At 40.7% G+C, this 27,657-nt stretch overlaps 1 long non-coding RNA gene across 1 annotated transcript; it reads right to left on the bottom strand.

Annotated features, from left to right (window-relative positions):
• Positions 1-1,374: 1,374 nt before the first annotated feature.
• LOC110131276 (uncharacterized) lies at positions 1,375-24,571 on the bottom strand. The gene is made up of 3 exons (XR_002312137.2): positions 24,458-24,571; positions 9,059-9,162; positions 1,375-1,694 (listed from the first exon to the last, which is right to left on the bottom strand). It is a non-coding gene; the product is annotated as an uncharacterized lncRNA (long non-coding RNA).
• Positions 24,572-27,657: the final 3,086 nt, after the last annotated feature.

Genomic DNA, 27,657 nt, shown 5'->3' with positions numbered 1-27,657 from the left:
CAAATGTGACTCCATCTCTGCCTTCCCAAATCACATCAACCCAGAGTGGATAGAGGGAGGGACTCCTGCTATCCCAGCCATGGTTAGCTCACTAAGAGACTAAGCTGGGAGATGTGCAGGTGCCTCAAGAGGCAACCTCCCACCTCTGCCTGGTCTTGTGGGTCACCCTGTACCACTGCCTAGGTATCAGCACTGGCACTGTTTGTCTTAGGTCTGGACTACTTGCTAAGACCTAGACCACCTTTCTCCTTTTTAGTTTATGCTGCTCCACATCTTTCCTAGCTTCTGACCTGCTCCCATTTTCAGACCTGGTTCATCTTCCAAATAGGGCTTTGCACTGGTTCAGGGGCTACAAGTTGGCTTCTCCAACCTATACAATTGCCAGGGCACCCTCTCTATTGCCACATCTGCCCTGGTAAGGAACTTCTCTTGTGTCCTCCAAGGTTTTGTATCTTCTTCTCAGTATCCCTGGGGGGGTCACAAGGTCTCCAGCTTCAAGAGTGAGTCCTCCCTGTACTTTCGATGCATTTCAAACTCTAAAATGCCTCTAAACGATGGGAGATATTGTTCTGCTCCTCAGAGCAACATAGCCATTTCCTGAGGTCCAGGATTATTTTTATTTAATGTTTGCTTTTTTGTTTTGTTTTATTTACTCAGGACAGAAGCCCCAAGTCATGAATTTAACATGAAAAAAAAAAAAAAGTGCTGTGGAAACTCAAAGAAATTAAGTGTAGGAGTAAACTCAAAAAGACTCATGTCTGAAGACTCAGAGACCCCAATGTCTGACCTGGAAGTACCCCATAGGTTCATCTTTCTAATCTCCTAATTATATAGAAAGGGGTTGTGGTCACTGGGGGCCAAAAGCCCCCAAGTGCAGTGGGATACATCTAGAATTATCACTCAGAATCCCTTTTCCTCACCCACTACAATCTCATCATATGTGTCCCATTTGACCTGGTAGATTTTAGGCAAATGGACACATCCATTGGCCTCTAGGAGCAAACCAGTCTCTCCCACAGTGTGTACAGCACTCATCAGGAAGCTCTGCTGGTTTGCAGGCTGCCTCTCACTCCGATCCAGGTCCATCAGTTGAGTAAGTCACAGCTCTAACTACTTGGCCCTTTGAACTTGGATTTTGTTCATTGTTTGGCTTCTCCCCCAGTATTCCGCAATAGTTCCTTAAGTGGGATGTCTCTCCTTGGACTCCCTGGGACTCACACCTTTAACCTAATCCACTGATAAGTGTCCAGTCTGGGCCCACCTGCTTCCTCAAAAGGGGGACATCTTAATACTCCTTTAAACAATGCTCCACAACTATTTGCCAATAGCACCTTTATCTGTAGGCTAACAGTAGCAGTAAAGACTCTGAGCAGGAGGATGAGACAATGACCAGAGCCACACTTTATTTGAATCTATAGCTGTCAAGGTATGGAAAGTGTCTCATCAGTGTCTGGAGGTTTATATTTTTCTCCTCCTTCACTCTTTAAATGCCTCCAAATATCCAGGATGAGTAAACTGCTTAAAGAATTTTCAGTAAAGTGGAAGTTGCTTTGCAGATGTCCTCTGAGAGATGAGGTGTCCAGGATTCTCCCAGACAAGTATGGGATGTCTTCCAAGTACTGAAGGGACAGGTTTATAAACACCAGCTCCAGTACCTTGCAGGGGACTCAGGCCCAGAGCCAGGCTTCTCCACCCTATGATGAGAAAACCATTATCACTTCATAAGCCTTCTCCCTGCGCCTCCCTGAAAACAACTGCCTGAATGTAGTACTTTGGCCAGGCAACCCCAGCCCCCCTCCCTCCCACAGTCCTGGACAGAAATGAGAGAGAAGCTGCTAAAATCTTTCTGAGGGGGTCAGGTAACTGATATCTGCTCTGGGAGCCATTTTCTTTCTCCCCACCTTCACAAGGCTGCAACGCCATGGCCTGGGGCTTTCCTCAGAAGGCCACCCTGGGGCCTGGGAGGAGAAGGTACAGTGGCCTCTATTGTTCCTTCCTGGCAAAGAAGGTTCCTGATGAAGTGTATGAGGTCAGGGATGCAGAGGCAAGGCATCTCCAAGAGGGTTTTTGTTCCAGTTCAATTTTGCTTTCAGAAAAGGCTACTTAAAGATTTGGCAAATAGCAAGGTGTCCAGTATTCATGCCTGGAGAAATCTACGCACAGAGGAGCCTGGCGGGCTACAGTCCGTGGGGTCGCAAAGAGTCGGACACGACTGAAGCAGCTTAGCACACACACGTGCACACACAAGTTGTCCTGAGACCAGAGCAAACACAGATATGCATGCACTCAACAGCATCCTCTTCATGTCTCCGTCACCTCTCTGATTTACTTGGGAACTGCCACTATAACAGGGATTCAGCTGGGCCTGGAGGAGCCAGCACGTTGTGTATCCAGCTGCCCTCTGGCTGCATCACTCCAGCACCTGAGACAGCAGGAGCACAAAGCCTGTCCCTCCCCGCCAGCTGATCCTCCAAAAGAACTTCAAATGCCAATACCTGAGACAGCCTGCCACACAATGTTTTTATTCATTTAGCACTTGTTTATTGAGCCCAGCAGATGGACTTGTGAAGAGTAATTGAGATAGTGATTGAGCTAGATAAGCACAAGATCTACTTACAGAAACTTTTTAAATACAGATGTATTATTTTAGAATAATCATCACAGTAACATTTAAGAGTTGCCTTATGCTTGAAAATTAAAAATCATTCTTTCAGAGCTGAGAGGGGCTTTATATACTACCTAACGTCATTTCGAAGCCTCATTTTTAAATAAACTTTTTGGCCACATGGTACTGCATGTGGGATCTTAGTTCCCTGACCAGGGATCAAACTCATGCCCTCTGCAGTGTGGAGTCTTAACCACTGGACCTCCAGGAAAATCCTAAAGCCTCATTTTTAAATGGTAGGAGCTCAGATCCAAAGAGATTGGCATTTACACTGCTAACTAATGGCTAACCAGGAACAATGCCAGGTCCTTCAGTCTCTCATTTCAATGGCAAAACTTGGACATACCAGAATTCATTCACTGACCACCAGCCTCACAGTTTAAACGTAAGCCTTTCCTTACCATGCACCTACCTATCTTCCTATTCCATGATTCCTACTATGCCACAGGTGCAACCTTTGGGTTATGCTGTCCAGTCTTTGCCTGTTTCTCAAAGAGCAGCAGTTTTTTGCCTCATAGACATATGTGTTTGTTGGCACCCGATCCTTTTATGTTCCCAACCAGGTCATTCTTGACCTACCTGCTGGGAATGCCTGTCTCCCCAAATATGGACTCTGTCCAGTGACTTTGCACCCCACAAGGAGGAAGAGAGAGTTCTTCCTTCTCATCTTACTTCACTACACATTCTTACTGCACATCTTACTGCACCACACATTCCTAATGGGGTGAGATAATCCTTCTTCTAAACATTTTATGATTTTACAGTTAAAATAGTATAAGGTTTGGACCCTGTGCCTAATCTTTCTTATAAGTAGTTTTTCCCCAAACACTCAAAACCTCACATAGATGAGGTGTGTGTCCAGGGAGTTGTTCTGTTGGTCCGACATATGAATGAAGCAGAGAAGTGAGATGTGTGAGGTGAGATCACATGTGGAATCCAGACAAGAATATCTGGGTAAGTATGAAGGCTGTGATTGACTCTGCTCTGCGTGTAAGACTCCTGTCCCCTCTGTTCCCTACCACCTCATACACTGGCCTCACCAGCAGCCTTCTGAATTGCTACCATCATTTCCTTGCTCAGCTCACTACTCTAAGCTGTCCCACTCTAATTCATCCTGTACACTGCTGCCATAAGCTGGACTGGGCTCAACTATGTTATTGAAAGGCACCATTTAAGTTAAAAAAAAATGTAGATCATCGTGTAATCCTAACACTCTATGCAACTCTACATAGTGGAGTGAGGGGCATGGATCAGGCCTCCATAGGAGACTAGGCTTGAGAAGCAACCTCCAGGGACATCTAGAGAAAGACCAGCCTAGGGCACAGCCTCAAACACATGTGAGTACTAATGAATACATTCTTGGCCTTGGATCCAGTGTGGGTTTATTTCAAGAAGGAGATCAACATTTCTGCTCCAGAACTCAGCAGAGAGGCCAAGAGTCTGCTCCTTCCCTTAGGCTCTCACTTAAGTTGTCTATCATGTGAAGGATGGACAGCCCTGTAGACTCGGCACCCCTGTGTGAGGAGCAATCTGAACACGATAATGGTGGGCAGTGGCTTCCCGCTGCCTTCTAGACAGAGTTCAAGCCACGTGGAAGGCCTTCTCCAATCAGCCCTACAGACCCGAAGCTGCCATCTTGTACCTCCTGCTCTAGTGAATCTGAATTTCCAGTCTCCCTACCTCTCTAGTGTTTCGCTCCATCATGCTCTACCCAAGTTGTTCCCTCTGTGTGACACGTCCATGCCCCAGTGTTCGCATGCCAACATCTCCTGCTCCAGAGCCACTGCAACTGAAAGGCCCCCTCTCCACCGCTCAGCATTTACTTCTGTTATAATGACCCAGCCATTTCTGGTATTCCAGGTGTATTCTTCTCAACTCATAGACTGTCCTGCACTCCTTGAAAGTAAATTTTAGGCCTCATTAAATTTAGAACACCTAAAATCTCATGCTCAGACCCTTAAACTGTCATTAATTTGGCCTCTACCTTGTAACTGTCCTACACGCTCTCAACTGACCTCCACCCTCTGACTTGCCAATGCCTTATCATTTCCTCCACCCCTGAAGTGCTCTGTGCTCTGATCTGACATCTGCCCCCTAACTCTGGTGCACTCTTATCTAACCACTATCCTCTGGCTTTGTGTTTCTCTGTGGCTTCTAAGCAGCCTCTGTCTCAGGGCCCTCTATCCTCACTTGTACAGGCTTAGAGCTGTAAGATCTTAATGTCTAGGAGTCTGGCTCTCTCATGCTCCAGCCACCTGACCCTGGGCAAGTCACTTAACCTCCAATGGCCTAACTGTCTTCATCTCTAAAAAGAGCAAGTTAACCCAGCTGATCTCTGCGCTCCTTCTCAACACTCAACATTTTCTGGTTCTAAAATCCAAGTGGTATGTGTGTTAATCTTCTATATACACACATTTACACTATCATTATATTTATATTAAAGGGGGCATGCAACAAAAGGCAAGCAGCAGTTCTAATAGATTTTCCTGACCTCCCTGTTCCAATGGGCCCTTTCCTTAGGGAGTGCTTGTTTTTCCTGCAGTCTTTGAACCTCTCACAGGCCTGCTCATTATTTTGTTGTCTGAAGTTAGGCAGGAACATTTCTGTGATTAATTAAGCAAAAGGCCCTGGTACTAGTTGTGCAAGAACCATCAGATAATCACGCCTTTGGGGTGCTCACCAGGCCTGGGGAGCGGCCAGGCTGGGGTCCTCAGAGGGTTGATTAACTCTGGGAATCTCAGGCCTGCCCTAAACATGTAGTTGCCAGAGACACAGTCCTACTTTATAGAAACAGTCAAAGGCTCGCTGTGCAGGGTGATGCAGGCAGCGGAGAGTCAGAGCCTCAAGTTCTGCTACTGTGAGGGGCCCAGTGGCCAAATTTGGAGATTAGTGAAACGAAGTTTAAAACAAGGACTTTCAAGCTTTTCCTGAGGAGTCTACAATCCACAGCAGCATCTGAGCAGCAAGCAGTGGGCTTCTACCTCTGATTCAGCTCAGCTTTGATCTACATATCAGTTTTCTAGGCCTGCTGACACAAAATACCACAATTGGATGGCTTAGAAAGACAGAAAAGCATTCTCTTCTATCACTGGAGGCTAGAAGTCTGAACTCAATGTGTTGGTTATGTCAGTTCCTTCTGGAAGCCCTGGAAGAATCCATCCTCTCTCTTTGCTGCCGCTGACACAAAATACCACAATTGCATGGCTTAGAAAGACAGAAAAGCATTCTCTTCTATCACTGGAGGCTAGAAGTCTGAACTCAATGTGTTGGTTATGTCAGTTCCTTCTGGAAGCCCTGGAAGAATCCATCCTCTCTCTTTGCTGCTGGTGGCTGCCACCAATTCGTTGCATTCCTTGGCTTGTAGACACACAGCTCCCATCTCTGACTCTGTCTTTGCCAGGCCTTCTTCCCTATGCGTCTGTATCTCTGTATCCAAATCTTCCTCTCCTTTCTCTTATAAAACCCCAGTAATTGAACTTAGCATCTGCACCATCCAGTATGAACTTAAGTTGATTATATCTGCAAAGACTATTTCTAAATAAGGTCACATTCACGGGTACCAGGGATGGGGATTTAAGCGTGTCTGGGGGAGATAGTTAAACTCCCTATAACTTGCCTTTTGTATTGAGCATCTGAATTAGATTTCATTTGAAGAAAGCATTCTACAACTAAAATAAAGTTAGAAATCAAGGCTGTAAAATATTGGAGGGATTGTGATAGAAGTCTCCCTGCTCTAGAATCTCCCTTGAGCCTGGAATGCCAGTCTCATAAGGACTCAATGGGTAGAAAATTGCACCTCACCACTCTTCCCTGTGGGCCCTGCCCCAAACTTTGGTCAGTTTTTTTTTTTTTTGTTTTTTTGTTTTGTTTTTGTTTTTTTTTTTCCATTTATTTTTATTAGTTGGAGGCTAATTACTTTACATCATTACAGTAGTTTTTGTCATACATTGAAATGAATTAGCCATGGATTTACATGTATTCCCCATCCCGGTCCCCCCTCCCACCTCCCTCTCCACCCGATCCCTCTGGGTCTTCCCAGTGCACCAGGCCGGAGCACTTGTCTCATGCACCCAACCTGGGCTGGTGATCTGTTTCACCCTAGATAATATACATGTTTCAATGCTGTTCTCTTGAAACATCCCACCCTCGCCTTCTCCCAGAGTCCACAAGTCTGTTCTATACATCTGAGTCTCTTTTTCTGTTTTGCATATAGGGTTATCGTTACCATCTTTCTAAATTCCATATATATGTGTTAGTATACTGTAATGGTCTTTATCTTTCTGGCTTACTTCGCTTTGTATAATGGGCTCCAGTTTCATCCATCTCATTAGAACTGATTCAAATGAATTCCTTTTAATGGCCGAGTAATATTCCATGGTGTATATGTACCACAGCTTCCTCATCCATTCGTCTGCTGATGGGCATCTGGGTTGCTTCCATGTGGTCAGTTGTTTAAGTCAGGATTCTGTCAAAGAAGCAGAACCTTGTGCAAGGTGACTAAGCAGACTCTGTAAGGTTGTCATCTTCTCATCTGATGCTGGAGCTTGAACAGTGCAGGCAGAAATGGAAGACAGATGTAAAGTGGGGACAGCAAGAACAACTCAGAATCCAGAGGCATTTGCTGGAACCCCTGAGGACAAACCCAAACCACTGTGGTTCTTGTGACTTCTGACCTTGAGGGTATGAATATTCTGCAGAAACCAGGGCTCAGGGAACTAAATACACACACCTGGCCCAAGTGTCTGAGAAAGTGAAAGACAATCCAGGGAAGGGGACACAGTGGCAGGCCTGTTGTGACCTCGCACAAAGGAGGTGAACTCACAGATAATGGACAGTGGGTGTGGCTGCTTTCTTGCAAGAGTTTCACTGGTAGCCCACCCTAACTGGTCACAAAGGGAAAGGAATCCTGGGAAATGTAGTTCAGCCTAGCCAAGCTGGTAGATTATAAAACTGATTCCCTCTGTCAGTTCCTTCAGACTCCCTGTCCCTCTCTCACAGGACCATGAATTCAGGACTGAGACAAAGCTCTTGCTCATCTCCATAACCCCACGTTGTGAATAGTACCTAAGAGTCAATTATTAGGTGCTCACAGAATGATAATCAAATTGCAGAGACCTGAACCACAGACACAGATGTCAGAATAATCTTGGTATTTCAACCAGGCCAGACTCAATAACCATCTACTGAGCACTAACTGCTTGCTAAAAACTATGCTATCATAGATATTGCCTGTTTAATTCTGTGGCAATGTTGTGAGGAAAGTACATGCATCTTTCTTTTCAGATAACACAATCAAGCTTCAGGGAGATTAAGTCATTTGTTTGAGGCCACGTATCAAGACAAACGCAGGTTTAAGTTTAAATCCAAATCTTCTAAAGCCATGTCCACTTCAGGCTCAGAATTGGCTAAGTAACCTTCATCCCTGCTTTCAGGCAATATTAAAAATAACAGTAGCATAAGTCATACAGGAGAAAATCTAATTTAACTTTGAAAGGCTGGACCTAGTCTCAGTAGTACTCTGGAGAAAGTGGAAAATGTGGTGCCAGAGGCAATTAACTCTGAGTAACAGGAACTTTTAGCAAACCAAATGGGCCACATGCTAGTGTAGAAGAGGCTGTTTCCAGGGGAAGATGATGAACTTGCAAATGAATCTTAGACCTGGCTATGTGTTTACTAAATTAATTAATAAAAAGGGTTTTTCTAGAGAACTTCACCAGAGAGAGATGACAAGCAGCTAATGGAGGATGAGAAAAGCAAGAAAAAAAAGATAGGAAAAAAGAATCAGAGGAATAGTTTTTCCCCTAGAAGCCTTCCAGGTGGGAAGACTGGATTAGATTCAGGAAAGAAAACGAAGATTGGCCATCTTGAGCTGAATTAGATGGATGGGTTAGAGAGAGGGTCTGAAATATCAATTCCAAAACTGTTTTTCCTGCTGCCCTCAGCAGAAGAAGGAGTTAGGGGGTTACTGGGAAGTTTGGGCTTAGGGGCTTCCCGAGAGTATCTGTGGAACTAACAGGTTTAGACCTTAAAACAAGTTCAGTTAGAGAAAATGATACAGTAGCGGGGAAAGGGGGCTTGTCAGATGATAAACTCATCTACGAGAAAAGATGAATTTCTCTGGCAAGAGAAGTCAAGAAATAAAAGTAGAACATGCAAGTAAACATATACCAAATGAAACAGGAAAACTAACCAACCTTGGGGGGCAGGGAAGAGGTTAAATAGATTCTAGTCTTTCACAATCCTGTTTGAAGTGGCATTTTTGGATAGGCCATAGTCTTCTGCCAATGCAAAGATGCTCTCAGCTCTTCTGAGCTGGAGAGTCCATGAGAACCCCCGAGTCTCCTGAGTTACACAAGCAGAGCAGAGGGAACCAGCAGCACTGTGCAGGCTTACCTGTCTCTCATCTCCCAGCGTGCCATCATCCCACAGCACAGAGAAAGGTGTCTCATGGAGGGCTTTTCTGAAAGTCTCTTGAAAGCTGCACCTTCAAAGGATGCCTAGAGAAAAGAATCACTCGTGCTGATGGCCTCAGAAACGAAGCTGGGTGTTCCTGTGTCCCCTTTCTTCTGAGGTTGGGCATGGCAGAGGGTGGGCAGGGAAATGTAAAATTTGGACACTTTCTATCTTTCGTCTTTATCTCTACAAATCCCTTAAGATGGAAGGGGAAGTCTCTTCTTTTTCTATCAGGTCTAGACCTCCCCTGGACAAACTTCTGTAATCTTGTTCACAAAGCCCACCTTTTCATACATAAAGGAACAGAAAAAGGAAATTAGAAGTATTTTTCTTTGTAATTTCTGTATAGTAGTCCCCCTTATCTGTAATTTTGCTTTCTATGTAGTTTCACTTACCCACAGTCAAATGTGGTCAAAAAGTACTAAATGGAAAATACCAGAAATGACCAATTTATAAGTTTTAAAATTGTATGCCCTTCTAAGTAGCATGATGAAATCTCATGCCATCTCACTCCATCCCACACAGGATGTGAATCATTCCTTCGTCCAGAGTGTCCTGCCTGCCCATCAGCCACTCAGTAGCCACCTTGGTTACCAGATCAACTGTTGAGATATTATAGTCAAGTAAACCTTATTTTGGGCTCCCCTGGTGGCTCAGTTGGTAAAGATTCCTCTTCAATGTGGGATACCTGGCTTCAATCCCGGGGTTGGGAAGATCCCTTGGAGAAGGGCATGGCAACCCACTCCAATATTCTTGCCTGGAGAATTCCATGGAAAGAGGAGCCTGGCAGGATACAGTCCATGGGGCTGCAAAGAGTTCGACGCGACTGAGCGACTAAGTGCAGGAAAGCACAACCCTTATTCTACTTAATATAATGGCCTCAAAGTGCGAGAGTAGTCATGCAGGTGATTCAGATATGCCATAAAGAAGCTATAAAGTGTTTTCTTTAAATCAAAAGGTTGTTCATGTAAAACAAGGAGACTGTCAGTTATTTCGCCATCAAAAATGGGTTCGAGGTCAACCAAGAATTGCTGTTTGAAGCCTGCAACCATGATGAGTTACATGCAAGTTCCCACACAGCAAGGAGAAGAGAACTCTATTAAAAGAGCGCCGAAGGAAGCTGGGAGGACTATAGTAAACAGAGTTCATTGGAGAAACTGAGAGTCTGAAGTACAATGGCTTTTCATTGACTGAACTGTGACAGTTTCAACTGGCTGAAATCTTGCCAGGCAAGGAGAGGAAGTCTTTCTTCTGCCCATTGGGTTCTGTTATCATCATAGGTTGTAAGAAATCTTCCTCCTATCTTCCCAGTTCTTTTTTTTTTTCATTTATTTTTATTAGTTGGAGGCTAATTACTTTACAATATTGTAGTGGTTTTTGTCATACATTGACATGAATCAGCCATGGATTTACATGTATTCCCCACCCCGATCCCCCCTCCCACCTCCCTCTCTACCCGATCCTTCTGGGTTTTCCCAGTACACCAGGCCCAAGCACTTGTCTCATGCATCCAACCTGGGCTGGTGATAGTTTCACCCTTGATAGTATACATGTTTCGATGCTGTTCTCTCAAAACATCCCACCCTCGCCTTCTCCCAGAGTCCAAAAGTCTGTTCTGTACATCTGTGTCTCTTTCTCTGTTTTGCATATAGGGTGATCATTACCATCTTTATAAATTCCATATATATATATGTGTTAGTATACTGTAATGGTCTTTATCTTTCTGGCTTACTTCACTCTGTATAATGAGCTCCAGTTTCATCCATCTCATTAGAACTGATTCAATTAAATTCTTTTTAATGGCTGAGTAATATTCCATGGTGTATATGTAACACAACTTCCTTATGCATTCGTCTGCTGATGGGCATCTAGGTTGCTTCCATGTCCTGGCTATTATAAACAGTGCTGCGATGAACATTGGGGTGCACGTGCCTCTTTCAGATCTGGTTTCCTCAATGTGTATGCCCAGAAGTGGGATTGCTGGGTCATATGGCAGTTCTGTTTCCAGTTTTTTAAGAAATCTCCACACTGTTCTCCATAGTGGCTGTACTAGTTTGCATTCCCACCAACAGTGTAACAGGGTTCCCTTTTCTCCACACCCTCTCTAGCATTTATTGCTTGTAGACTTTTGGATAGCAGCCATTCTGACTGGCATGTAATGGTACCTCATTGTGGTTTTGATTTGCATTTCTCTGATAATGAGTGATGTTGAGCATCTTTTCATGTGTTTGTTAGCCACCACTATGTCTTCTTTGGAGAAATGTCTGTTTAGTTCTTTGGCCCATTTTTTGATTGGGTCATTTATTTTTCTGGAATTGAGCTGTAGGAGTTACTTGTATATTTTTGAGATTAACCCTTTGTCTGTTGTTTCTTCTGTCTAATGCTTTGTCTGTTTGCTATTATTTTCTCCCAATCTGAGGGCTGTCTATTCACCTTGCTTATAGTTTCCTTTGTTGTGCAAAAGCTTTTAAGTTTCACTAGATTCCATTTGTTTATTTTTGCTTTTATTTCCAATATTCTGGGAGGTGGGTCACAGAGGATCCTGCTGTAATTTATGTCAGAGAGTGTTTTGCCTATGTTCTCCTCTAGGAGTTTTTTAGTTTATGGTCTTAGGTTTAGATCTTTAATCCATTTTGAGTTTATTTTTGTGTATGGTGTTAGAAAATGTTCTAGTTTCATTCTTTTACAAGTGGTTGACCAGTTTTCTCAGCACCACTTGTTAAAGAGGCTGTCTTTTTTCCATTGTATATTCTTGCCTCCTTTGTCGAAGATAGGGTGTCCATAGGTACATGGATTTATCTCTGGGCTTTCTATTCTGTTCCATTGATCTATATTTCTGTCTTTGTGCCAGTACCATACTGTCTTGATGACTGTGGCTTTGTGTATAGTCTGAAGTCAGGCAGGTTGATTCATCCAGTTCCATTCTTCTTTCTCAAGATTACTTTGGCTATTCTAGGTTTTTTGTATTTCCATACAAATTGTGAAATTATTTGTTCTAGTTCTGTGAAAAATACCGTTGGTAGCTTGATAGGATTGCACTGAATCTATAGATTGCTTTGGGTAGTATAGCCATTTTGACAATATTGATTCTTCCAATCCATGAACACAGTATATTTCTCCATCTGTTTGTGTCCTCTTTGAATTCTTTCATCAGTGTTTTATAGTTTTCTATGTATAGGTCTTTTGTTTCTTTAGGTAGATATACTCCTAAGTATTTTATTCTTTTTGTTGCAATGGTGAATGGTATTGTTTCCTTAATTTCTCTTTCTGTTTTCTCATTGTTAGTGTATAGGAACGCCAAGGGATTTCTGTGTGATAATTTTATATCCTGCAACTTTACTATATTCTTTGATTAGCTCTAGTAATTTTCTGGTAGAGTCTTTAGGGTTTTCTATGTAGAGGATCATGTCATCTGCAAACAACAAGAGTTTCACTTCTTCTTTTCCTATCTGGATTCCTTTTACTTCTTTTTCTGCTCTGATTGCTGCGGCCAAAACTTCCAAAACTATGTTGAATAGTAGTGGTGAGAGTGGGCACCCTTGTCTTGTTCCTGATTTTAGGGGGAATGCGTTACCCTCAATGGTGAAAAATTGAAAGCATTCCCAGTTCTATCTTAATTGAGGTTTCTGTTTATTAGTTTTTACATTTCCCACTTTCGATTAAGATTTTTCTCTGAAAGCACCACTGATCAAGAGTCAGGTTTCACTGGCTTTTTGTTCCTCTCTGTCAGGAAGGGTCTTTATGGAGTGTAGTGTCCCACCTTACTGAGAAAGCACACAGAGGAAGCCTACTGAAGTCACATTTAAGTAGCAGGGAGGTAGGAGGGAGAACTCTCAGACACGTTTTTCATGGAGTTCAGAAGTCATCATCATAGACATTGGAAATCATCTGAAGCATTGTGTCATTGCCAAAAATTTGGAAGACAAAATTCCAAAGTTTAGATCTTAATATATATTCCATTTTCCAGATGTTACATGACTAAAGATGAAATTCCTAGCTGACCCAAACTCAGCTTTTTAAAAAACTTTTTTTTCATATATTCACCATCATAGACACTATTATTCACTTTTAATCAATTTTTGTTAATGTTTTATTTTTCTTTTTGTCCTAATCAGGTTTTTTCTTTGTATAATTTTATGTTAAAACCTATATAAATAAAAATATACTCTTCATTCTATTTTTCTCACATTAGTTTGATTGTTAAAAGTAATACAATCTCTGATTTTATTTGCCTTTGTTAAACTTGTATTTTATTCAACCATATATCTTGCTTCTTTCTGAGTCACTTTTTTCATATAATATTTTTTTAATTTGAGATTGCTACTTAATAGTAGCAATACTTACTGAATTAAGTATTGCTTAATTCAATACTTTATTGAAAAGTTCAATACTTAATTGAACCAACTTGCAATGGTTATAAAAACTGTTGTACTTCTATCATCTTTTAAAAATGTTTCCTGTGGTTGTCTTATCCTCTGTTCAGTTTTATATTTTACTATTTGGGCTGAGTTTTACTGATTTAAAACAGATAATAATGGTTACTTTAATATCAAAAAATAACTTTAAGTATATGTTTTTCCAACTGTCAACATTTATTATAAAACCATGCTTATTAATTCTCTTTAAAAAGGTAGTGAAATTTCACATTTTTAATTCTTCTTGTTCTTCCCTCTTTCTACTATACCCTTTGGCTAAGAGCTGCTTTTATGATTAGTTCATTACTCCCTCATTTTACAGGTCTAAATTTATCAGGGCTAGTGCTATATGAGTTTTATTTTATAACCAAATCATAGATCTAAAGTTGGGTTTAAATTTGACCACTAATCCTTCTACAGAATGTATTTTCCATTCATAAGTACTCTGTTTTGAGTAATTTTTTGGTTGGCTAAAGCACAGGTCTTCAGAGTAGTTTATGAGTACTTTGGGGAATATTAAGACTTTTCAATGGCTATACGGGTAGAGGGAGCTTGAATGTAATCATTTTCCAGATCTTTAAATTCCATATACACTTTTTTTCTATAATTTATCTGCTTGAAAATTCTCCTCTCACTGAGGCTTTAGACAAGCTCTCCTCCACATCACCATTTAACTCTCATCTTTGGCCAAACTTTTCACACATCTAGTGTCTTCCTATAGTTCTATACTTCCTATAGAACTAATCCATAATATGAACTTCCTATACATGACACATATGGATAATTTAAAATATTTGGTAGTGGGGAAACTCATTCAAGCAAAAAACCATAAACTCCCCGTTTTCTTTCTTACTGTTTTTTCAATAAAACTATTTTTGCATTTATTGTTTTTTCAAATGTTTTAACATATTTTTTGGATCATGTGCACACTAATTATTACAATGATGTCAATTCAAAATAAGTCTTTCAACCCTTAGGACCATATATTGTCAGTAAATAAAACTAAATTTGTGTCCATATTTTTAGCTGCAGAGAAGTATAATAGGGAAGTTTTATATATAGTTCTAATAGTAAATAAGTAATAACAGTCAATAAAAGACTCCTGAGCATAAAAATATATTACATTAACATATAATTCTTAGCGGATACAGAATAAATAAGTGAGGGAAAGGAGAAAAAGAAGTAATGCAGAAGTTCTAATAGCTCAAAAAAGAGTTTGTTTATTATTTTATTGTAATAAAATTTTTGTTGTTCAGTTGTTCAGTCACTAAGTTGTGTCTGACTCTTTGTGACCTCATGGACTGCAGCATGCTAGGCTTCCCTGTCCTTCACTATCTCTTGGAGTTTGCTCAAACTCATGTCCATTGAGTGGGTGATACCATCCAGCCACCTCCTCCTGCAGGTAGAAAATCCCTATAGTTTTTATATCCCATTGAATGCCACTGTATGTATTTTTTAAAAGTAAAATATTCATTTAAAAATATTCATATGGCCCAGCTCTACCTCTCCTCAGTATTCATCCTAGAGAACTGAAAATATATGCTCATACAATGACCTGTTTGTAAAAGTTCATAGCAACTTTATTCATAATCATCAAAAACTAAAAATAGTCCAAATGCCCTCAACTGGTGAATAGATAAGCAAATAGTGTTACATCCATACAATGGAATACTGCTCAGCAATGAAAAAGAACAAACTTCTGATGTATATAGAAAATGTAACAACATGGATGGCTCTCAAACATATTATGTTAACTGGAAGAAATCAGATGCTAAAGGCCATATACTAAATTATTTCATTTATATGTCATGCTGAAAAAGGAAAAACTAGAGACAGAAATCAGATCAGTACTTGACAGGGGCTGGGTGGAAAGAGAAATTTGACTCTAGAGTGTACAGTGGTACTTTCTAGGAGGAAAAAACTTTCGTTCTCTTGATTAATGTGGTGATTATATGACTACATAGTTTTCTCAAAACACATCAGACTATATACATCTGAAAAAGGGAATTTTACTCTAAGTTATATTTAATAAAGCTGACTTTTTTAAAAAGTTAGTATTTATTTTTATGTCATTTACATCTATTATAACTTATAATGCAAAATTTTAATCAGTTAAAATATGTGAAGACATTTTTGATAGCATTCTTTTTAAACAGTAGGCAAATAAAATTGAAAACCATTGGGCTTTGTAAAAAAATGAGTATATGACAACATATTTTTGTTTGCATCTAAAGTGAATGATAAGTTAGCCAAATACAGGATTTCTGGCACATAACATGTTGTCCATAATATCAGAGTTATTGCTCCATTGCTATCTGCATTTTAGTTTTCTGATTAAAGAACATGATCAGGCTAATTCACTTTAGGGAGTTTGATTTTATTTCTTTCCTACATGGATACATGTTAATCACTTTTAAAGTTAGTTTTGCCTAGAATTCTTTTCAATTGGAAAACTGTGAATTTGTTTTGCAATTAAAATACAATTGACTTGCAATATTATATTAGTTTCAGGTGTACAAACAGTGATTCAATATTTTATATATTATGAAATGATCATGATAAGTTTAGTTACCATCTGTCACCATATAAAATATTTCAATACTATTGACTATATTCCCTATGATGTACATTACGTTTCTATGCTCTACTTCTTTTGTAACAGGAACTTTTCTCTCTTAATCTCCTTTACCTATTTTGCCCATCTTCCCATCCCTGCCTTTCTCCCAACCACCAGTTTGTTCTATCTATGATTCTGCTTCTGATACAGGAGAGAAGAGGGCAAGACACAACCTTTAAAAGAATCACGTAGCCATTGAGAATATGGTATAAACTGGTTAGAATCAACAATCCAAGATGGTGGATGATTCAATTTCCAGTAAACCTTGAGCCTCATTATATGCTCATTATAATGCATCAGCATGCTAAATGACATACTCACAGGTGTCATAACAGTTCAAGGACTACCATAGAAGGCTAAAACATGGGCAGTGGCCCAAATACTAGAAATCCTCACTGCTTCTCCAAAATAGTTGGACTAATCCTCCACTTATTAGCCTATGAAATTACCAAGTCCATAAAAATTAACCATCCCATATTTGGGGGCCTCCAGGCTTCTGAGTGGAGAAGGCAATGGCAACCCACTCCAGTACTCCTGCCTGGAAAATCCCATGGATGGAGGAGCCTGGTAGGCTGCAGTCCATGGGGTCGCTAAGAGTTGGACACAACTGAACGACTTCACTTTCACTTTTCACTTTCATGCACTGCAGAAGGAAATGGCAACCCACTCCAGTATTCTTGCCTGGAAAATCCCAGGGACGGGGGATCCTGGTGGGCTGCCGTCTATTGGGTCGCACAGAGTCGGACACGACTGAAGCGACTTAGCAGCAGCAGCAGCAGGCTTCTGAGAATGTTTACGCTGTCTGTGGAGTGCGTTTTTCCCAGGACCATTCGCACCCTTTGAGACAGACTGCATTCTGTCTTAGCAATGTGTCTCTCTCTAAATAAATCCACCGCTTACCCATCACTTTCTCTCTCACTGAATTCTTTCTGCAATGCGGCATAAAGAACCTGAGCTGTATTAAGTCCTAAGACCACGTGTGTGATTCAATTAAAAGACAGTGGGTTCAAGTCCCACTCTGAGCTGTACAGCTTCATTTGTGTCATTATGTCTATTCACTTGTTTTTTAGATTTCACGTGCAAGTAAAAATACATGGTATTTTTTTTCTGACTTATTCTACTTTACATAATTCCCTTAGAGTCAATTCATGTTGTCACAATGGCAGGATTTTACTCTTCTTATGGCTGATAATATTCTATTTTATGTGTGTGTATGTACTGAAGCTGAAACTCCAATACTTTGGCCACCTGATGTGAAGAACTGACTCATTTGAAAAGGTCCTTATTTCCTCAGTGTGTGTGCCCAACAGCGGGACTGCTGGGTCATATGGCAGTTCTGTTTCCAGTTTTTAAGGAATCTACACTGTTCTCCATAGCGGCTGTACTAGTTTGCATTCCCACCAACAGTGTAACAGGGTTCCCTTTTCTCCACACCCTCTCCAGCATTTATTGCTTGTAGACTTTTGGATAGCAGCCATTCTGACTGGCGTGTAATGGTACCTCATTGAGGTTTTGATTTGCATTTCTCTGATAATGAGTGATGTTGATCATCTTTTCATGTGTTTGTTAGCCACCACTATGTCTTCTTTGGAGAAATGTCTGTTTAGTTCTTTGGCCCACTTTTTGATTGAGTCTTTTATTTTTCCGGAATTGAGCTGCAGGAGTTGCTTGTATATTTTTGAGATTAATTATTTTTCAATTGCTTCATTTGCTATTATTTTCTCCCATTCTGAAGGCTGTCTTTTCTCCTTGCTTATAGTCTCCTTTGTTGTGCAGAGCTTTTAATTTTAATTAGGTCCCATTTGTTTATTTTTGCTTTTATTTCCAATATTCTGGGAGGTGGGTAATAGAGGATCCTGCTGTGATTTATGTCGGAGAGTGTTTTTCCTATGTTCTCCTCTAGGAGTTTCATAGTTTCTGGTCTTAGGTTTAGATCTTTAATCCATTTTGAGTTTATTTATGTGTATGGTGTTAGAAAGTGTTCTAGTTTCATTCTTTTACAAGTGGTACCCCAATGTTCATCACAGCACTGTTTATAATAGCCAGGACATGGAAGCAACCTAGATGTCCATCGGCAGACAAATGGATAAGAAAGCAGTGGTACATGTATGCAATGGAATATTACTCAGCCATGAAAAAGAATACATTTGAATCAGTTCTAATGAGGTGGATGAAACTGGAGCCTATTATACAGAGTGAAGTAAGTCAGAAAGAAAAACACCAATACTAATACTAATGCATACATATGGAATTTAGAACAATGGTAATGACAACCCTGTATGCGAGACAGCAAGAGAGACACAGATGTATTGAACAGCCTTTTGGACTCTAGGAGAGGGTGAGGGTGGGATGATATTGGAGAATGGCATTGAAACATGTAAATTATCATATATGAAACAAATCATCAGTCCAGGTTTGATGCATGATACGAGATGCTCGGGGCTGGTGCACTGGGATGACCCAGAGAGATGGGATGGGTAGGGAGGTGGGAGGGGGGTTCAGGATGGGGAACACATGTACACCCATGGAGGATTCAAGTCAATATATGGCAAAACCAATACAATGTTGTAAAGTAAAATCAATAAATTAATTAATTTTAAAAAAAAGAAAAGACAAGACCCTGATGCTGGGAAAGGTTGAAGGTGGGAGGAGAAGGGGATGACAGAGGATGAGATGGTTTGATGGCATCACTGACTCAATGGACATGAGTTTGGACAACTCCTTGGAGTTGGTGATGGACTGGGAGACCTGGCGTGCTGCAGTCCATGGGGTCACAAAGAGTCAGACATGACTGAGCGACTGAACTGAACTGATGTGTGTGTATATACACTCCAAATATTCTTTATCTATTTTATCTACTGATGTACATTTTAGTTGCTACAGTATTTTGGCTATTATAAATAATGCTGCAATGAATATAGAAATGCATATATCTTTTTGAATTTGTGTTTTCATTTTCTTTAGAGAAATACCCAGAAGCAGAATTCCTGGATTTTATGATAGCTCTATTTTTAATTTTTTGAGGACCTTCTGTACTGTTTTCCGCAGTGACTATACCAATTTACTGCTAAGAGTGGCATGAGGGGTCCCTTTTCTCCATATCCTTGTCAACACTTGTTATTTCCTGACTTTTTGATGATAGCCACTCTTAACAGGTGTGAAGTGAAAAATCTCATTGTGGTTTTGATTTTCACTTCCCTGATGATTAGTGATGTTGAGCAACTTTTCCTGCGCTTGCTAGCTGTCTGTATGTCTTCTTCGGAAAAATATCTAGAGAGGTCCTCTTCTCACTTTTTAGTAAGATTGCTTATTTTTTATATATTGAGTTATATGAATTATTTATATGTTTGGGATATTAACTCCTTATCAGACATATCATTTACAGATACCCTCTTCCATTCAACAGACCACCTTTTTATTTTGTTTATGGTTTCCTTCCCTGTGCAAGTTTTTAGATTTTGTGTCTTACTGCTTCAGTCCCATTTTTTTTCTGGTTCCTATAATGGAAACCCAAAATATCTATACATTAGACTTCTATTCTCTGCCCACCACATCTATTGATTTAGAGCCTAATATTTTAATCTCTCTATCCTGTTGTTCACATTTTAAGAGAGACTCTCACACATATTTGTCATCTATCTCACTGACTAGATTTTTCGCAATGCTTATTTTGTTCTTTAAACCTTCCAATACAATTTGAGTTTTGCCAGTGCATTTTCAGCACTCTATCTTATCCAGTTGCCTTTTGCAGTTTTGCCTTTCTCTCAGTTTGCTTCATTTCCAGTCTTGTGGCTTATACAGAACTTTATTAAAACCCCGAGGCAGAAAGAGAAACATTTACCTCTGTTTCTTCTTTCACTCAGCCCATTCAGAGCTATGTTTTTCTTTATGTTACACATTATTTTGAATAGGTGTTTTCTTTTATTGTTGTGTTTTATATTCTTGTTCTTGAATGACAAAAGCTCTTTCAAAACCAGATATTTATCAAAAGAAAGGGTAGTTGAAGATACTCCTTTTGGATTGTCTCACTGCCCCACTTGATGTGGTTAGAACTTTCCTTTTAGATTGTAAGATGTAGGTCTGGACAGACATCATTTTGTATGATTTGCTCAGAGATGCAGCTGCCTGGGAGGGCCCAACCTGAAAGCAGTCCCAGTGAGCCCAACCTGAAAGCAGTCCCAGTGGGAAGAAGTGTCTCTGCACATCCTAGTGTTTGTCAGAAGGTACTGCAAGGCCACCAGACCATATTAGCTTTTTTGTTAGACTGATCAATATTTCAAGCACCCCAGACCTTTGGCTTGGAGTCAAAGAAGTGCTGGCACCCATCAGCTTCCTGGGTGGATTTTTGGTATATTGCTCATATACTGGTGATCTAGCTACCATGGCAAATTTCATTGCAGGTCAGTACCCCGCAACTGTTGTGAACATGATCCCCATGGTCAATCATTAGCATTCTAAAATAGGAGACAGCACAAGTTTCTTTAGTACTCTCTTGCCAGACCACCATGTCACCTCCTCAGGAGAACATGTGAGGGTCAGACTTTGTGCCCTCCTTCAATCTGGCCCCAGCTGCATTCTATGCAATAGAAACTTCCTGAAACTTCTGTGGATAACATTCTCTTTAGGTTCTAGGTACAGGTTTTCATTTTATCTTTCTTAAACCATTAAAAATATTTCTAAAACATTTAATTTAGGACTTTAAAATGGGGCATTTGGTATATAATTTCAAAACTCTAGCTAAGAAACCTGCTTATTCTTTTAAGCATGGGTAATTGAAAGGTTAGGTAAAAAATTCAGAAGAAAAAGTGGTGACTAGATGAGAGCCTGGAAGCTCTGCCGTGATAACTGTGACAAAAATGTGATGTGCCATGTTGAAAAGAGCTACTCAGACCCCCAACCAGGGCTCCAGTCCCAGCTATGCCCCCTGTGTAAAGTGCTTTTATCTGACCTCCACTTAACTGACTCACTGGATTAAGACACTCTTCAGTCAAAAAAGCATTGACTGATTCCCTCCACACCCTGAATTTCGGGAGCCAATAGTCTGCTCCCCGTCAGGCTCCACACAACTGCTCTCATCATTTTGTGTACTCATCTGCAAACCTGTCTGTGCCACTACTACATGTTTTTAACTGTATACTTAACAAAATATCACACAATCAATTAAATAAAAACATAGGAGAAAAATCTGCCTCTATGAAAACTAAGTTAAATGAAGAGTTGGGAAGGAAAGCTGCTAAAGCAATATATTGCTGTGAATTATAAGAAAACTCTAACAGATCTGGAAAGTTAAATGGTAAAATCTGGAAGGATTTTTCTTTCAAATGGCTTTGATTGTATCATTAAATTCTACATCCACTTTAATAGAATCAAAACTTAGGATCAGAACTGATACATTATGGAAATGATTGATGCAAGAAAGATGGTTCAGAAATCTAGTTATATGAACATACATAAAAGAAAAGTTTTATTAATAAAATTACGAAGCTGTCAATCTGTTCAGGATGCTATAATAAAATACCATGGACTAGGTGACTTGTAAACAACAAACATGTATTCCTTATAATTCTAAAGGCTGGGAATTCTAAGATCATGATGCCAGCATAGTAGGTATGGTAAGTAAGTAAGTAAGTGTTAAGTGTTAGTTGCTCAGTCGTGCCCAACTCTGTGCAACCCCATGGACTGCAGCCTATGAGGCTCCCCTGTCCATGAGATTTTCCAGACAAGGATACTGGAATGGGTTGCCATTTCCTTCTCCAGGAGATCTTCCCAACCCAGAGATCGAACCCAGGTCTCCTGCATTGCAGGGAGATTCTTTACCGACTGACAGTCTTATTTCCTGGTTCATAGATGTTATCATGTTTCTGTGTTGTCACATGTTCCAAAGGGACTAAAGATCTCTCTGGGGCATCTTTTACAAGGGCACTAACCCTGTTCATAGGGCTCCACCCTCCTGACTTAAGTATCAAAGGCTCCACCTCCTTATACCAAGCCCTCTGAGAGCTAGGATTTCAACATATGAATTTTCAGGGGATGCAAGTATTCATACTATAGTTCTAATGTGCATTTTTTTTTCCATTTATTTTTATTAATTGGAGGCTAATTACTTTACAATACTGTAGTGGTTTTTGCCATACATTGACATGAATCAGCCATGGAATGTGCATTTATTTTGCTGGTTATCACTATTGCTATACAAGATTGTCCAATGGCAGTTCTCTCTGTATCAATCTCTTTCTTTCATTCTCATTCTCTTTCTCTCCACACATTCCATCGTCCCCCTCACCTCCATCTGTCTTTCATAGTTTCTCTGTCACAGATCTGTTATTACCTTTGCCCCATATTCTGTTTCTTTGTATATGACTTGTGTGTCTTCCCTTTTCCCACCTTCTCCCTCAGAGACATAAGATGACTACCCCTTGCTCTGGATGCTAGAGAATAACCAGTGGAACATGAGGAGTAGACTACTGAGTCACTCAGTCAAGCCCACAGGCATCCTCTAGTGAGCCACTGTTAAGCCAGGCTCTACCTCCTCTGTTCCAACATCCCAGCTCTCTTATTCAGAATCAAACCTTGATTTTGCGGCCAGTACCTGGAATTCAGGCCTGGAAATTTCGAAGAACAGACATAGGGGGAACATATATTAAAAACTCTGTTATCAGAGTCTTCTTTGGTTGATCAAAAAGTCTATTAAGGTGTGGAATCATAAGAAAATACATATTTACTTCAATCTATTTGATGGTGTGATTAAACCTGGTGAATGATGTCCTTGAGGAAACGCTGCCCTTCCCTCAATGGCCCTCAGTTGGAAAGAGAACCCTCAGCAGGACAGACCAGGCTTTGAACTATATCTGTATTTCTAATGTGGTTCTACCCTCACTCTAGAATCTGAGCACACAGTGACCAAGTCAGAGTATCTGGTGTTGTGGAAAGCATACAAAATGTGAAATAAGACAGAATTCTAAGACCCTGGGGAAGTTCTTTACTTCTCTCACACTCCATTTTCTCATCTATGAAATGGACATGCCATATCTCTTAGGACTCTTACGAGGACTGAATCAGATTAAGACATGCACAATGATCAACCAATTGGTTCACCCACCCAAGCAACAAATCCTGTACTAAATATGTTTGCAATAAATCCTGGAAAAGTCCTCTTCACTTCAAGATTATGGATACTGTACATGTATCCCACTGTTCACTGCAGCACTATTTATAATAGCTGTGGAACCAACCTAAATGTCCATCAACAGAGGAATGCATAAAGAAGATGTGGTATGCATAAACAGTGGAATATTACTCAGCAATAAAAAAGAAAAAGTAATGTCATTTGCAGCACTATGAATGGACCTAGAGATTGTCAGACTGAGTGAAGTCAGACATAGAAAGACAAATATCATGATATTGCTTATATGTAGAATCTTTTTTTTTAAGGTGCAAATGAACTCATTTACAAAACAGAGGTAGATTCACAGATATAGAAAACAAACTTCTAGTTCCCAGGGGATAAAGGTGAGAGGAGGGATAAGATGGGAGACTGAGGCTGACATATATACCCTACTATGCATAAAATAGATAACTGATAACAGCCTGCTGTATAACACAGGGAACTCTACTCAGTACTTTGTAAAGACCTATATGGGAAAAGAATCTTTTAAAAAGTGGATATATGTATACATATAACTGATTCACTTTGCTGTGCATCTGAAACTAACACAACATTGTAAATCAACTATACTAACAACTGAATTCAGGTTACAGTTTTGGTGTGAGGTATGTGGGTGCTGTCTGAGCTGAACGTGCTGTAAGACTTGCCCCTCAGACTTTTTCATGGATAGAGCTAGTAAATTTCATTCCACACCTGTTCTACAGCACTAGGGATTTGGAATGGAAACTTCCTCTTCCTCTCTACACAACTCTACACAAAAATGATGCCCCAGAGGAAGAAGGAGGATCATTCTTCTGTCAAGAAAGGGCATGTGAGCAATTATGCCACATTGATGGAAAATCTCAGTCCTATTTCTCCCTTCCCTCTCAACACATACATACACACATCTTGTCAGTTGTAGAAACAAAAATGCCTTTTGGAAGTGAATATCTGTGATAGTAGAACATAGTTAACAGTGTGGGCTTTGGAATCAGACACACCTTGGTTTAAATCTGGATTCTGCCACGTAACTGCCTGTGTGAAGCTGGGAAACTCAGCCAACCTTTCTGAGCCTCAGCCATGTGTCAAACAAGACTAATAAAAACAACTGTGCAGGGCTAGTGCTTAAATAAAGTGATACAGTAATGCTTGGCTTACAGTACCTGGCATCCATGGTAATACTCAATCAGTAGTAGTGGTAACAGTAGCAGCAGCAGCAGATACAGTTATCACTGATGATGTTGTTGATGCTGTTACTGCCTGACTCGGGATCCCAGCACCAGCTTCCTAGGCAGTGAAGGATAAGGACAAAACAGATAGCTCCAAACATGGAATCATCCCAGAGTTAGCGACCACTTGGGCTTTTTCTCTTTTTTCTCCTCTTTCAAAAGAGAGGACTGTTTTCACAGTCTTCACAGGATGGGCATGAAATCTACACCTGATTTCTGTACCAACCACCCACACCAGTGATATATGTGGCAACAGACGCACTGTGAGCCTCTCACCAACATTTAGGATTCTGAAATGGAAATGATGGATGACTTTATCCTGCACCCTGGCAATCTCAGCCCTTCCAACAGTTCCAACAGCTTCTAGTCATAACCCTGCGATTTGAGAACAATGAATCTTAATATAATTGAGTTAACTGTATCATTTTTAATGTAAGACAATCTTGATTACAGCCAAAGGGCACCATTAATACGCTGAAGGAATGGCCGAGATTTTAGCATGTGAATGTTGTACAGAAAATAGAACTAATTAGCACTAATTTAATTCGAAGATTAAAGAAAATTCTGCTTTTAATTTTTAAGACAAACCATTTTACTTCGAACAAAGAAAGAATAATAAGTACATTTTTTTCCATCTGAAAGGCAATTTTTACTTTTGCATTATTACACTAATATGGGACTATGGGAATCCTGACCCCATTAGAGATCAAATAATCAGCATTTAATTATTGACAGCAAATTAATATTTAATAAAGACACAAGGGTTCCGGTATATGAAAGAAAGGCACCAAGGTTCTGCTGACCCAGAAACGTCCAGAAGGTCCCTTAGTCAGAACGTGATCTCCTTGCTGAGGGTAGCGAGTCAGGATCCCCAAAGGGTCCTGGCAGTTTATTTCCATCCCAGCTACCAAGACAAGGAGCAGGAAGACCAGAGTCTGAGCAGTTGCCCTTCCAGTTCCTATTCCACAACCCCCCAACAGCTCTTCCTTAATCAAGCACTTAAGCTAAATAATACATCGAATGTCATAACCAAAAGGAGGACAGTCATAATAAAAAAATAATAAAAGAAGTGGCCAATCCCCCTTTTTATTCTGCAAAATAATACTGACTTTTCTTTGCTGTGGGACTGCTTGTCAGGGATAATTTCTAACCAAAGAAGACATAATGGATTTACAATGAAACTCTGATGCTTTCCCCTGGCCTCACAAAGATTCTGAAAATAAGTACTATTACATTAGCAGTCCAAGGAAAGCCAAGAAAAAGCTGTTAGGCCATTTCCTGAGAAAGCCAAAGCAGTGTGCAGAGAATGGCCTGTGGGTGACCTGGTATTGGATCTAAAACCTATCTGCACTCCCTTCAAATCTCAGCAATAAAAATCAGACCAGACCTTCTCTGGACTTGTTGAAGTGATGGCAGCTGGCCTGGAGTAGAATATCCTTAAACCAGGCTAGAGGACTGTGTACTCAGCATGTGCTGCCTGACTCCAAGCCTCAGTCTCTTAAATCATTTCAGGTAGACACCTTCAGGGCTTACCACTGGGACATGCAAGGTAAATCCAGCCTAACAACTTGGAGATGCCAGATTACACTGACATGCAGGGTCTGTGTTAAAACTGACCTAGGGGAGCTTTCACTTGGATATTCCATTCAGTCCTTTGGTTCCACTCCACAGTGCAGCTCAGTCTTGGCAGGCTCTAAATATCCTGTGTTTTATTTCTACCAATTCCTCGTCGATAAGCTATACAAGGAAAGTTAACAAGCAGATACTTTGGTGGACACTCTCTGTCTGGCCTGATTCCATGTTGTAGAGAGAGAACACAGAAGTCAGACTAAAGAAGTGTATGTATTGTGGCTGTCTGGACTGGGAGGCAAAGGGTGGATGCCTGATGGTACTTGTCTGCCTCTCAGTGAGTTGATTTCATCATGTTTGAATAAAGCAAGCATGGGATTTAGCCTGAGAAAGTAAGTGGGCCTGAAATCATGGGGTGATCCAGAAGGTAAGAGGGGCCTGTAGTAGAGGCACTATTTACAACAGGCAGCTACAAACAAGGTTATACAACTAAGGGGAGGCTCTTCAAGCAAGACTAAATGAAACAATGCATGAAAAATTCTTAGCACATTAGTGCTAGATAAACCATAGCTATCAGTATCATTTTTATTGACGAAGATCTTTCTACTGTTTCTTCAGTGGGGTGACACTGAGTTGAAAGAACCCATAGCTCAAACCTAAGCCAACCCCTTCTGAATGGGGAGGTGGAAGTTCAGGGAAATCAATGGTTGACTTGAAGTTGCACAGTGAGTGAGGCAGAGCCAAGGCACATATCTGCACTGCTTCAACCAGTCTGGACTTTTCACCAGGAACCTTCCCCGTCCCTAGGTTGGGACCTATAGGAGTCAACAGATGAAGGAAACTGAAGCAGGGCCAACTTTGTAGGCTGGACTATGCTGGGCCTCAACTGGGTTTGAACTCCAAACTCTGAGGCTGTCTCTAGCGTTCTCCTAACATATTCCCATGGAACCTAATAGCAAAGACCAAGGAAGAAAACGGTCAGTGCATCTGGAAGAGACTTCCCAAATGGTCATTTCCAGGGGTCAGCATCTTCTGGCTCCAGAGAGTGCTGCTAGCAAACGAGTCCCTGGAACTCCCTAGTCACCAATGCATTTTCCCACAAAATAGCTCCAGGGCCAACAGAGGGACCTCATAGACTTGTTCTCTCTAGTTTGACTCCTGCATGAAATAACAGTTGTATATGGGATAAGCCCAGACCTGAAAGGGACAAGTATAGAACTCTGCAGATAATCACCAGCTTTTGCCCAACCACTGCAAAGGAATCTTCATGGCTGTCTAAAGGCAGCAGACTTTATAACATGGTTTTATCTGCTTCTTGCTTTAACCCAGGAGCTAAGGTAATAATGGATTATACAGGCCACTGTATTCTCTCCCAATACCAACACTTTGTTTGTGTCCTGGGCCTGTGTACCCTTGGATCTATTCTCTTCCTTTTTGGGGGGTCTGGTCTTATAGCACATGGATACTGACCCCTGCAAGTTATTTTTTCAGGCTCTCTTCTCACCTGGTCTCCAGATGGATTCAGCCAATGGGAAGCACTAAGGGGAGATTGGAGAAAAGGAAGG

The sequence above is a fragment of the Odocoileus virginianus genome, chromosome 10 (genome assembly GCF_023699985.2).
Source record: "Odocoileus virginianus isolate 20LAN1187 ecotype Illinois chromosome 10, Ovbor_1.2, whole genome shotgun sequence".
Classification (NCBI taxonomy): Eukaryota; Metazoa; Chordata; class Mammalia; order Artiodactyla; family Cervidae; genus Odocoileus; species Odocoileus virginianus.
This window is presented reverse-complemented; position numbering and strand designations above follow the sequence as displayed.